Here is a 13,342-nt window from a genome sequence, read left to right as displayed (position 1 = left end):
TGGAAGTCTGCAAGGAAGACATGAATGTGTAGTGGAGCTCTTTCCACTTGTGATTCTCAGCAACTGTCTGTCAGAGGCATACTATTCTCAACAGCAGAGGCAGGACACTGCCATCATGGCTAGTTTCAGGCAGGATAGTGCCCAAAATGGCTGTGATCTTGCACAAAACCTGTGCCAATGGCGGCAGTGCTTCTCCACCACTGACAGTGGGGCAGGTGAGGCACCCGTTGGTGTGCTGCCTGGGGGGCTTCTGCCTCCTGAAATAGAGGCTACACCTGCCTAATGGCTGGGCTGGCTCTGTTACTAGTAGCCATTGATTGCTTTGTTCCCAATGAATTTGCCTAATCCTCTTTTAAGACCATCCAGGTTGATGACCATCACTCTCTCAGGGAGCAGATTCAATATTTACAGTCATTGGTCTAGCACAGGTTGCCAGCCCCCGGGGCAGTGTGGAGGGGATGGGTGGGAAATGGATGGCATCCACATGTGCATTCAATGGCCTCATGGCATCCACATAACCCAGGAGATTGCAGCCACAGAGATAAGAAAAGAAAAGTTGTTACGTTGTATGGCGAGGTCACTTCCTGGTTGAAATGGAGAAGCTGTTTTCAACAAAGCCCAGCAATGGAAGCACAAAGCTGTAGTGAGGCAGCACTGGGTGTAGACATTTTGTGCCCCTAACAATTTTGCACCCGGGGCCAATGCCCCTGTGGCCCCCCATTTATGCCACTGTTTACAGTAATAAGCAATGCACAGAGCTAGAACAACATAACTCAAAACCAAAAGTACAGCAGGATAAAGAGCCATGAGACATCCTTAATTACTTGTTAGAATAACATAGTGTTGACAAAGTATCAAAAAGTAAATAAAGAGGTAAAGATGGACAGAGTCAAAGGCACAGCGTAAAAGGCCTCCATGTATTCTCCTCTCATGCTTCCAGTGGTGGAAGAACGGGGAGCAGGGCCTTTGTCTCATACGGACTGAAGTGTGCAGGCAGTCGTATACCAACAGAAGCAGTCCTTCAAATACCTCTTTGGGTTTTCCTCTCCAAGCAGAGGATACCAATTCTCTTAATAGGCTAGCTAAGTAGTCTTTGAAAATGTCTATGAGAATGTCCAGAATGGAAGATTTGGGTTCTAACATGAAAAAGCATGGAAAATGGGTGTATGGTTCAAGACTTGGCCCATCCAATCCCCAAATTGACAAGGTAGGTGTTCTTATTGGCAGAGCCTGGACACTTTGAGGTTTGCTTAGGAATATGTGGATTAGGGACTGATTTTTAACACACATAATAGGCAAATATGCAAGAAATGTGAGTTTCACTGCATAAGCATGTATGAAGGGGGATATCGTTTATAATACCAGCATATATGATTTTAGTATTATCAGCAGCACAGCAGGGATCAGCTAAAATACACAATTAAACACTAATTAAAGCCTAGCCATTATACATGTACATGCAATCTTTTCAGAATTCTAGGCTACAGTTATGAATTATATTGTGTCTTGCTCCTCTGTTCTGAACAGGACAGAGTGGAGAAATAATTTCACACTGCATATAATGCATTTGGTATGAAGGAAACTTGAAAATTATTTAGTTACAGATTCTCTGACCAGGCTTGCAAAATAGCATACATTATGTTAATAGGCAAGCATTCGAAAATGAACTTGAATATTAAACACAGGAAGTTTGGGTTCTAACATGAGGGTGGGCATAGTTAATAGACTGTCAAGAAAACAGGCTTGCTTTAGCAGTTTTATTTCTCTTACTTACTTACTAAATTACTATCAACCTAAATGACAGCTCAGTTAAATTACAATGCTTGGATTTAACCCCATTTAGTAATGGAGAAGTCAATGAGATCAAATAGGCTTAAAACCATTGTGGGGGAAAGCTGCATGCCTTCTGGATTATAAATACTGAGAAATGAAAATAACATTAACATGACATTCAACAAATATAAAATTACTCAATATTGCTGCTGTTATAGTTTTGCAGCAACTTTTTGTGAGCTCCTGCTTTTGATGCAGAAGTTGGAATCTCTAAAGGTCCTTGAACAAGTAGTTACACTTCCATTATTTAATTCAGTCTTGTGGCTGTTCTCTGGGCTGGGACGTGAGCAGCAACATGAGGTAAGAATTGTGCTGGTAACCAGGAGCCATTGGCTCAGTCAGCAGACAGGACTGAAAGTTAAGTCAAAAACCATGGTCAAAGCAAGTGGCAGGACTGAAGAGCAAATTAAAACTGGAGGGAGAAAGCCAGGTCAGGACCCAAGAATACAGGAGCATGGTATCGTTCAGGAAAACCTTGTTGCTCAATCAAGGTTCAGCTGGAACTGGAAGACCTCTTACACATCTTCCTGAATCAGAGAACCCAGTGGCCTGCCAGGATGGGCAACATCAGTTCAGTGTTTGAGAAGGTACTTTACTAAGAAGTTTCCACCTGCAGTTCAAAGGTTCATCACTCAAATCCAGCATGTTCTTAGCTGTTTGCAGTTAGTCTTTACCCACCCTACAGCCCTGTGTTGTTTTTACGTGAAAGGGCTTCATCTTTGCTTGTTCCTTATCGGGGTCCCCGGGTGAACATGATGTCAACATGTCAGCAAATCACATTTGACTATGTAAAGACATCACCAAGAAGGAAAGCAGTCTCATTGCCCATGCAATCTATCTGATATTTAATATCTCACTTCACTACAGTAGTGATTTCATAACTTGACAGCACCGTGCTGCAAGAAACCCACCCTAATCTAGCTCTAGTTATATGTAGTTATGTACAACGTGTGGAGGAAGTAAGTGGATGGCAATGCACCCTTGCACCCATCTAAATGCACATTTCATTTAAAGAAATGAAACATGGATAGGTTATAGTTTGATTCAGAGGCTATCCATCAGCACTGCTATACTTTTAGTGGAACACATATGCAGATGTGTCTCCCTAATCCTGCCCCAATTAATTAACTAAAAGTGGTTGGATTGAGGTGAAGGTGCATTGATCTGACTTCCTATGCAAAAGGGATGTCTCCTCACTTTCTTCCCAACATTTGCCTCTTTGCAGCCAAGGGTGAAAACACTTTTGAACTACATTGCATTTTTCAGTCAGGAGACGTTTTCCAGATATTTTCATCTTTGTATTACAAGTAGCGAAGAAACAAGGTGAGATAGCTTAGGCCGAATGGGTTTGATTGCTCCAGGCTACCTTCCAGTCTTCACTGCCACAGTCCCAAACTACCAGCCAAGTGGAAGCCTTGCTGCTCCTTGAAGTCAAATGGGCCAGTGGCTAGCATTTGGCTTGCCCCTTTAGTTCTTAATGACATTGCATAGGTGTGTGGAGGGAATGTGGGAGCAATTGACACTGCTTGACTCTCCTGTGTTGACCTTGAAGCTGTGTTTTAAGTGAGGGATGAGCAGCTTTAGTACTGCAAAATGAAAACTTACTTGCTTGCCTCTCAAAGAATCCATCCCAATTAGGACATAGAGCAAGTGAGAAGAGAGACCCCATGCATACTAGTGGACAATACACCCCTCCTTTGGACTGTAAGCACAGCCAATGAGCCCAAGAACAGGGCATAATAGAAACTGCCTTGAATGCATGGATGATTTGATGTGCAAGAGGATCTGAAGCACCTCTGGAATGTCCTGAAAGACAGGATGAGGCATTGGTGATAAGTAGCTTTAAGTAACATTGTTGATGGAGTTGCTACCTATTTTATTGTGACTAAAGGCAGCAGCATCACTTCAATTGACTGTAGCAGTGCAGGTCGCAATCCTAAACCGAAGACCCTTTCAACATCTCAGAAACTCTCACTGTGTTAGACGCTTTGTTTTCCTAAACGGATTGGCTTTTAGTTTTAAAAATCTTTTCTGAAGTGACACATTAGTGGTAGAGCTAAGTGGCAGAACTAGACACAGGCATCCTGGAAAAGGGCAGGCATGATGGAAAAGGTGGCTGGCTAGCTCAAGGTTTTCAAAGGCAGCTGCTTTTCCTGGCATTCTGAGAGCGGAAGAGCACCTGTGAATTGTCAACACTGTGACTGCACTTTCCCCATTAAATCTCTGCGCCGGTGTGTAAATACTTCAGAATCAACTAGGTTAGGAATACATTATGCTGTGCCTTGCTTCTATTCATTTCTCTCACAGTCAGAAATGACCTCGTGCTTGGTAGGCTTTGTTTTGTGGCTGCCTGGAAAATGTGACAGTATTCATTTGCTTACAGGCGCAAAAATGACTGATTGTTTCCTCATAGTCAACATAAAAACCAATGGGAAATCCGAACCGAGGTAATAAGTACCTTTGGTGTTTTACTGTTTTGTGTTATAAGTGAGAGGAGGTTAATGACAGAAGCTTCCGAAACCCAGGACGGCACATGCATGCGCTCTCACACACAACTTTGATTGGTTTGTTAGAAAGTCATCAATTCATACTTAACCAAAATGTCATGTTTTCCCTCTCACAAAACCCGAGCTATTTTGTGGAATTGTCTCTCCAAGTTTAATGCGCAGGAGGCTAATAGTTAACAGTAAACATTTTCTTTTTTTCCCAGAGCATTTTTCTGTTGAAAGAGCAAAGCATTACAGTAGACCGGATGTTTTAGGTCATTTATTTTGTTTTTGCTCTGGGTCATTTTACAAAAGCACGTCTGCTCTTTAGCGTTAAAATGAGAGCCATTCTTACTCCCCAGATATTACCCAGAAGCACTTGGAGGCTCTTAATGATTAATACCATCACAGTCCAGCCACAAACCTTTCTGGCGCAGATAATGCCAGGCAGCAAGCACGCTTGACACTTTTAATGTATAATTAAGTAGAAAAAGTCAGCACTCAGTATGCAAATTTTTCAAAATGATAAATGATGCCATCCAGCAGTAGGGATTGATTTGGTGTAAATGAAACTAATTAAGGAAATGTCAAACATAATTAATAAAACAGGTTTAAGCTGCAAAACATTGTCAATTGAATGAATGAGGAGGCACTGGCTCCCATTGTTTCTGCTTTATTTAGGGCTTGTGTTTAGCTTGTACTCTGTTCCTAAATGCACTCTCTCTACCTCACACCCTCCACTACCAATTCCCAGAGAGGGGGAAAATAAATTTGCTTGTCTCTCCACTGACTGCAGAAATTAATTGTAGAAATCTTGTCCCATCCAAGTGTTACATTCACTCACAGGACATTAACATAACTAATTTGAAAGAACCCAAATGACTGCATAATAGAGCACTGTCAGTATGCCTGACAGTCTTTGGTCATACCAAATTAGCTTGGTTTTCTAATTGAAATTTTTTCCCCTAACACACACACACATACACACACACACTTTCTCATTCCCCCCCCTCCCTCCACTATTCATTTTTGATAAGAACAAAGGTTTTATAATTTACAAAAGAGTGCTTGACCTATAATTACTAGGAGGAAATTAGGGGAGGTAGGAAAGTCAGATTTAGTCCTGGTAATGATGCTAGAGACCTTGCCCCCTCTAGGGAGCCTGAAGAATAATGGAATCTTCTATTTTTACGGGCGACCTGTGCACTGGCGCTGACTCTCACTGTGAATCCACTTTACCTTTTAGATCACTTGCTTAACACTAAAAGTGCCAGCAGAATCGCAGGCCATTATTCCAAATGTCATTCCGTGCCAAAGCCATTTCCAGTGCCCTTCCCTCCAATGAATGAATCAAAGAACATCTGCCAGTTCGCTTATCTCGTCCTTGTAAATCTTCTGTAGGAAGAGTTTAACATAACTTAATTTGGGCTCAGTTTGAGTAAAAGAGGTCACCGGGAAGTCTTTAAAAATATAGTGCTAGGATCTTAACTCTTTAAAAGAAAGGGGTTTATGCCTTAATTCTGTTTAATATGGGAAGTACATTTAGAATGAAATTACTCCCACCACCACCCCCAGTAACAAAGACTTTTTCTGTACTAATTCATCCAGCAGAAAAAAAAATTGTGCCCTTTTCTTCACGCTGGAGTTCCAGCTTCCAGCAGAGCCTTTTAAGTCAAGTAGTGAAGGTACTGGGTGGAATTACTTTTTAAAGCCTTTCTTAACAATACGTTACAGTTACAGTGCAGGAAATAGTTCCATCTACTTTCAAATGTGTTTCATCAGGTGACACCTGACGGCGAAAATTAATTGACCAAAAGACAAAATTGAAAATGAACTCTGACAATTAGCTATAGAGATTCATGATCAAAACCCAAGCCTGCAAAAGGAAGGAAGAATTCATCAGGCAAGAAAGAAAGAAAATAATGGTTTAAAATAGTTTTACACTGCATAGTAGTTTTTTGCATAGGTTGGAGATTCAACAGCACAAGTGTAAGTTTATATAGCACTCCTTCAACAATTCCCTGATACATAGCATCCCTTGGAGGTCAGGACAGTCAGAAATGAATATGATCTCCAGTGCCAATATATATGCCAGTGGCTCTTTTCTCATGTCACGGTGAGCCGTAAACCATGGTTTACTGTAGACCATGGTTTACCAGAATGTTAGTACAAAATACTGAATAGCTCCCACTGTGTTCTTCTTTTTAGTGAGCTGGGGAGCAACACATTATGAAGTTTGGTATTCTGTGTTAGCCAGCTCTTGTCTTTTGCTGCTCCCCAACAAACCATGATTGGTAAGCAAGGTCAGTAGATGTAGACCCACTAAACAATTTTTAAAACTCAGTAAAGGCTCTTGAGATGCTGGAGTATTGTTGTTGTTATTGTTATTCTTAATAATAATTAAATTTATTAGGTTTTTTTGCTACAGCAACTCAAAGTGACTTACAATATTTTAAGCATAACAACACATGCATACATTAAAACCACTACTACTACTACTACTACTACTAATAATAATAATCCCACTCAAGTAAAAAGTCCAAATATAGTTAAAAGACAAAAGCATGATTAAAAAGCAATGCTTTTAGCTGGCACCTAAAGATGTGTAGCACTTGTGTCAGGGGAGAAGCTTTGGGGAGAACACCCCATAAGTGGGGAGCCAATGCTGAAAAGGCCACCCTCCAGACTTGCTACTTTTTGACTACATGTTTTTCAAATTTTTTTGAATATTTCCAATTGAGGCCCTTGGTTTGAAAAAAATAATTGATATAATTTTTAAACAGTGCCCATATATTATGTAAAATATAATAGGGTTTGATAACACAGGAGAAAAAAGGAAATGTAAAATTTTGAAAGTGTAAAGCTTAGATGGACCATGACGTTTATTAATAGTAAATGGGAAGCTATTTTTCTTAAATTAAGCTATCAAGCTCTATTGCTTTAAGAGGGAATTAATTTACAGCGCAGTCACATGTGTGTTTCCTCCTTGGTTTCAATGGGGCTTACACCCAGGAAAGGGAGTATAGAATAGCAGCTTTAGGCTGCATAACTGGTATTTAAACCCAGTAACACAAAAAAAATGTGAATGAAAATGAAATGAAATGAAAATGAAAATGAATGAAAATGTGCATTATTTGGCACCGATATTCATATGTGGTGGGAATGCTTCAAAATCTAGTCTTATCTGCGACAAATCACAGAGGTTATTAGGTAAAACAAACTACAGTGGTACCTCGGGTTACAGATGCTTCAGGTTAGAGACTCCGCTAACCCAGAAATAGTACCTCGGGTTAAGAACTTTGCTTCAGGATAAGAACAGAAATCGTATGATGGCGGTGAGGCGGCAGCGGGAGGCTCCATTAGCTAAAGTGGTACCTCAGCTTAAGAACAGTTTCAGGTTAAGAACAGACCTCCAGAATGAATTAAGTTCTTAATAGTATACAGTGGTACCTCGGGTTATTTTAATTTATTACCTTCTCTTCTCCTTAAGGTCCAAGCTGCATATTCCAGCATTGCAGGGGGTTGGACTAGATGATCCACAGGGTACCTTTCAGCTCTACAATTCTATGATTCTATGAATCCCAAAATGAAGTGGGTATCTAAGACTTGTTGGAGGCAAAGCGGAATCTCTATGAGACAGGTCTAGCTGAAGCACGGACCACTGAAGGACTTAAGACCTTAACAATCCAGTCATCAGACTAATGCTGCAGACAAATGTCTGCGTCAAGGGAATAGAAAGTCTCCAAGCTTTCCATAACATCACAGTGCTAGGGTGGCTTGATGGGGAAGGAAGAGCAAACATCAAGTTGGGGGGAGGGAGCGGAGAATGAGCTCTCTTGTGAATGACAGTTCTAGCTTGTAATTGGAGGAAATATTTTTCTAGCACTCTCCAGTCACAGTGTTTTGGGAGGGAACAGCTTTGCAAGAGCAACACTTATGTCACTAAGCTTTAGAGAAATGCCAGGAAGGTGAGGTGGAAAGAGGAAAAAGGAGCTGCTTTGTGACTGACAGGTCTAGCTTGCCGTCCGAGGACATGATTTATATCCAGAAAGTTATCCTTTTTAGTTCTCCCCACCCCCAAATCAGTCTTAAAGTTGCCTAGCCCCAAAGTACATGGACCTATTTATTTGCAGTTTGCCAGGTTTCCACCCAGGGACAACTCTCTTGTGTTTGCAATTTTCAGACCCCCTTGCTGTTTAAGATCTGTGGGAAACCACTGAGTGGGCTCATCTGGAGTTTTGGAGTATGTTGTCAATGATATGCTAATGGCAGTGGATGTTCTGAACCATTCTCTGACTTTGGGAATGGGCTGGATGAGAGCCAGCAAACTGAAGCTCAATCTAAATAAGAGGCAGCATTAGTGGCCAGTTCCCTAGACCAGATGGATGGGAGGTGGCCTGCTCTTGATGGGGTTATACTCCCTCTGAAGGAGCAGGTACATAACTTTGGGTCTTCCTGGATCCATTACTGTCGCTTGTGGCTCAGGTGGCCTCAGTGGCACAGAGAGTGTCTCCTATCAGCTTTGGCTGGTGGCCCAACCTGCATCCCTATCTGGACAATAATAATCTAACTTCTGCTGTCTATGTTCTAGTAACTTCTAGGTTAGATTACCTCAACAAGTTGTACATGGGGCTGCCTCTGAAGATGGTTTAGAAACTTCAGCTCCTGCAGAATTCAGCAACCAGGTCACTCACTGGGGCAAGACAGTTCAAGCAGATGATGCCAATCCTGACCCAGCTGAGAACTGGCTGCCAGTTAGTTTACTCATGAACATGCTGGCATTAACCTATAAAGCCTTAAATTGCTCACAACCACTATACCAAAATGCTGCCCCCCATGTGAACTGACCTGAACTGACCCCCTCTCATATGAACTGACCTCTCCCACAGAATGCAGTGATTGGTTGGGTATGTATGGGATGAAGTGATCTTTGAGGTATATTGGTCCTAAGCTGTTTCGCCCCCAATCCTTCAGAACTGATTTTGAAGATGCAGGAGGGAAGAATGCTAAAGGGGACTGGAGGGGAAGAAGTTCCATTGTATAAGCCGAGCTGCATTACTAGATTTAGTACCTTATATCCTTTCCTGTTATCTTATTGTCAAATGAAGACCTCTTCCTCTTCTGCCTGGCCTTTGGAAGTTTATAATGTTGTCAAATGCTGTGCTGTGATGATGTGCTGGCTTTTTCTATTTTACTGTAGGTTGCTGGGTTTTATTATTATTGTTGTTGAAATTTGTACAATATTTTAATATAAACCGTACAATGTGCTGCAATTCCAGTTGAAAGGTCTAAAATATGATAGAGATACAGATAGATTTAGTCTCAGTCTCATTTGACCTTTGTTTATCCACTATTATTTTTTCTTTGTTTGCATAGATTTTTTAGACCAACTTATGTCAATTTGATATATCCTTTGTAGCCAAAAAGAAAGGAAAATTCACTGGGTTGGGCCAAAATTAGACTGGGTAAAGCAAGAATCATTTCAGTACTGGGGTGTGTTGAAATGTGGCATAATGTGATGGAATTTTGGGGGGTTACATATTTGTGTATAGCGTGTTCTCCTTCATGGAGAGCATGTGTTGCGGTGGGGTCTGCTGAGCCACCCCTCTGTTACCAGGCAGGGTCTCTAAAGATGGCCTGGGGCAGTGATTGGTTCACTGGGTTGCTGGGGTAAAAGTTATGTTGCAATTTTGGTGGGGGGGTAAAATGTTTAAATACTCTGCATGCAGCCTGGAGCTTTCTCTTTGCTGTGTGCAACGGATCACCCGCCCTAAAGTAAGGGGTTGTTGCTTTGACCTTGCTATGCCTGTCATGGGGTCGTCTGCTTTGGAGCGGGGGCCTGGTAGGAATTTTGTCCATCTGGCTGATTGGCTGGGCCATTTGGTTTTTGCCTACTGCGTAGCAAATCGTCACAACTTGTAAGGTTGCGGTTAGGCATTGGTTATAAATTGGTGGAGGAGGGGTTAGGATAGGCTGGGCCTGCCCCTCCATGGTTGCTGCGGAAAGGGAATTCTGTTAAAGGAATCCTGGGGCTTGCCATCTTTTCGTCCAATCCCTGGAATGGGACTAGAGCCGGCAAGCCTTCGGGGAGCAGGCGGGTGAGAGTTGAGGGTCTGTGTCTCAGCTCCAATTCTTCCCCGACTTGCTTTCCCCCGCACTGTCTTTCGGTGGTGCCCGGAAGTCAGTTCTGTCCCCAGGCGGGGGGACAGATAGTCTTAACCAATGCCTAAACAACCACTCACGGTTTTGTATTTAAATAAAGTTGTGGCCAAAATTATGCCAAAAACCTTAAACAAAAATTAAGTGTGCGTTGTGAGTTATTTGGGGGGTGGCTTGGGGACCTCGACACGCAAATAGTCATTTTGTAAAATGTAAACAACCCTTTCTAGTGTCCTCCTGGCAGAAATCAATACATACATAGTGATACAATGGAATAAAACCTTACTCACACAGATAGAAGAATTATTTTGTTAGTCTGTCTTGTTAGAAGATAAGATGAAGCTATGATCTGATGTTAACTGGATCTAGTGGGCCTCCTTTGAGGCATGTTGGTTGCTTGCTCGCTTGAATATGATATTTCAAAGCTTGAATATTTCAAAATCAAATGAATAAGTAAATTTATTTATTTGTCTAAACTGACTAGAGGTTTATCTGACACTTTAGGTATTGTTGGCAGTAAAATAATGCCATGATTCAATCAAAATGTGAAACCTTTCTCTCCACACAGGCACTAGTAGTTTTTCAGATTCCTTTGAGTTAGATTCACCACACTTTTCCTTTGAACTCTACAGAATAATATCAACTGCTGTAACACTTGTATAAAAAGTGTGTCATGAATGTCACTGAATTTATGCTGTTTAGGCACCAGGGTAGTGGGGAGAAACAGTAAAAAGATGGACAAAGCGTTCTAGGAGATTCAGAGCATAATTTAAAAAAATATGTAGTAAAAAATTAAGCTCAAACTTCATATTTATAATTTATTTTAGAGAAGAATAGCCACATGGCCACATGGATTAATGCTCTGACACTTCACTTTTGAAGAAACCAAAGAGGACCAATAGAAGCAGAATGTGCAACACCCAGCCAGAAGAGAAAAGGTCAGCCTTTCAATTTTCACTAAGTGGAAAGGGAATGTCATTGCCTGACTTGAGCAATAAGACATATGCATAGCATTTCTCCCTGTATACAAGGACAGGCTGACCTTGGTCAACAGGCAGTGTTGTGGTGGTGCATTTGGTAGGGAAGAAGTGGAATCAGACCATACCTTTTTGTGGCATAGTTTTAACATGTCAGAAGCATTTCCCACCTATTGCCCTATACAAGGGGGACTGTATAATATTGTCAAGCAAACTGAGGAAATAATTGCACAATCTGGGCTGTGAGAGCATAAAGCCTTAAATGATAAAGTGTTAACTGAGAAAAAAGTCAGTCATACTTTAATTAGGGAAATTACCTATGACTAAAATCTCACTCATTTCAATGAAACTATCCACAAATTTATACAGAAGTAATGAAGCTTACGCCCATTTAAGTGTGCGGAGGATGCAGGCTAAATGTGACTAACTTTATCTGGATTGGGGCCTGCATGCAGTAAACATTAAGTTTTAAACAGTAAATATTAAAGAGCTATTTGGAAGCCCTTACAAGAAAAAAAGAAATCTTGCATCAAGAGGGAATCTGAATTATTCCTGGATGTCAGATTGCATTTATTTGACCTTGTGGCACAGAGTTTATGAAATAATGTTATGGTCATTTCTTGGAAAACCTTACATATATTGCATGAGTAACTTGGGAGCCCAGGAAATCAGCTGCCATTAACTTCTGGCAAATGTCCAGCAGCAAAAATGAAAGGAATGAATTAATGAATTAATTGTGCAAGACAAGCATAACATCAAGGGGAAGGGCCTATCAGTTAATGGCTATGATGACAGTATACACACCTCTTTGCCTCTGCAGTCAGGAATTGGTTCCACTCAACAGACTAGACTGAAAGAGGCTTGTCCATGTCCTTAGCTCTCACTAACTGAAATTCATCCAGTAATATGTGACTCCAGTGAGATGCTGGGCAGGTCCACAGACAGTACTGATCCAACAATGGTACCCAGTTTATGATAAATGTGTGTGATTTTATTCTTGAAGTGTTTAGCAGATACACCGCAGTGTGCCTCTATGCATTCCTTAATATAGTGAGCCCACGAATTATGCAAGTGTTAGGTTACCTTAGGTTTGCACAAAGGCAAAATCACATAAAGCCAGGAACCCCCGGAACTGGCCGCCCCTGCAAAGCAGTGGGCTGCTTCCTGGAGCCTGGGAAGGTTGCGGGAGGGCCTTGAGAGCTTCCCAGGCCCTCCTGCAACCTTTCCAGACCCTGGTAAGCAAGTAGGTGCCTTCCTTACTGGTCTCTGGGATACTCCCAGAAGCTAGTAAAGAAGGCATCAATATGCTTACCAGGCCTTGGGAAGGCAGTGCAAGGGCTCTGGGATGCAAATAGATCAGAAGGAATGCTCAACAAACAGGTTGTTTGGAATGGGGCCAGCTCCAGATTTCAGAGGCTCTTAGCATGACACAATCAGTGGTACATCCGACAGCCACACACACTGCCAGAACTGTGCAATTATTTTTTCTCCTGCTGCCTTGCAGATTCCATAGATCCTATTGAGCCTCTAAATCTATGAAAACCATAGATCTTAGAAATACAAGCTGGGCTAGGTTTCAGGATAGGCCCACCCCTGAAGAAGGGTGAAGCAGTGACCTCAGGCAGAGGAAGCCCCTAAGGTGGCCTCTCTCTGCCACTGGCAGAATGGTGCATCAGAGTAGTACAGCACTTACTGTTTCGGCTCAAGCAGTGAAACATGATGTGCCACACCTGCTAGGCTGTGTAAATTTAGAGATCTGTTCACTGGCGCATTACATCTGGGGTAAATTAAGATGGTTAATGGCTGCCAAGGAAGGGAAGCAACCTTGGCTCCCATTCAATAGTGGGAAGCTTGCCCACCCATTGCTGAAACAGCCCTCCATGGGCC

At 41.9% G+C, this 13,342-nt stretch overlaps 2 long non-coding RNA genes across 6 annotated transcripts in view; one reads left to right on the top strand and one right to left on the bottom strand.

Moving 5' to 3' along the window:
- LOC309380368 overlaps positions 1–13,342 on the bottom strand; it is a 664,373-nt gene that overhangs the window by 84,444 nt on the left and 566,587 nt on the right. The gene's annotated exons all lie outside the window — the stretch shown is intronic.
- Positions 1–13,342, top strand: part of LOC309380351 — a 481,084-nt gene that overhangs the window by 163,250 nt on the left and 304,492 nt on the right. For 2 of the 5 annotated variants that reach the window (XR_014172856.1, XR_014172859.1), the window contains one exon: positions 11,306–11,416. The exons of the other annotated variants lie outside the window; for them this stretch is intronic. This is a non-coding gene — a long non-coding RNA (uncharacterized lncRNA). The remainder of the gene's footprint in view (positions 1–11,305; positions 11,417–13,342) is intronic. 5 annotated transcript variants of the gene reach the window in all.

Source organism: Podarcis melisellensis, assembly GCF_964234715.1.
Source record: "Podarcis melisellensis genome assembly, chromosome: 11".
In the NCBI taxonomy this organism is placed as follows: Eukaryota; Metazoa; Chordata; class Lepidosauria; order Squamata; family Lacertidae; genus Podarcis; species Podarcis melisellensis.
The sequence above is the reverse complement of the archived record's forward strand: the minus strand, read 5'-3'. Positions and strand labels throughout refer to the sequence as shown.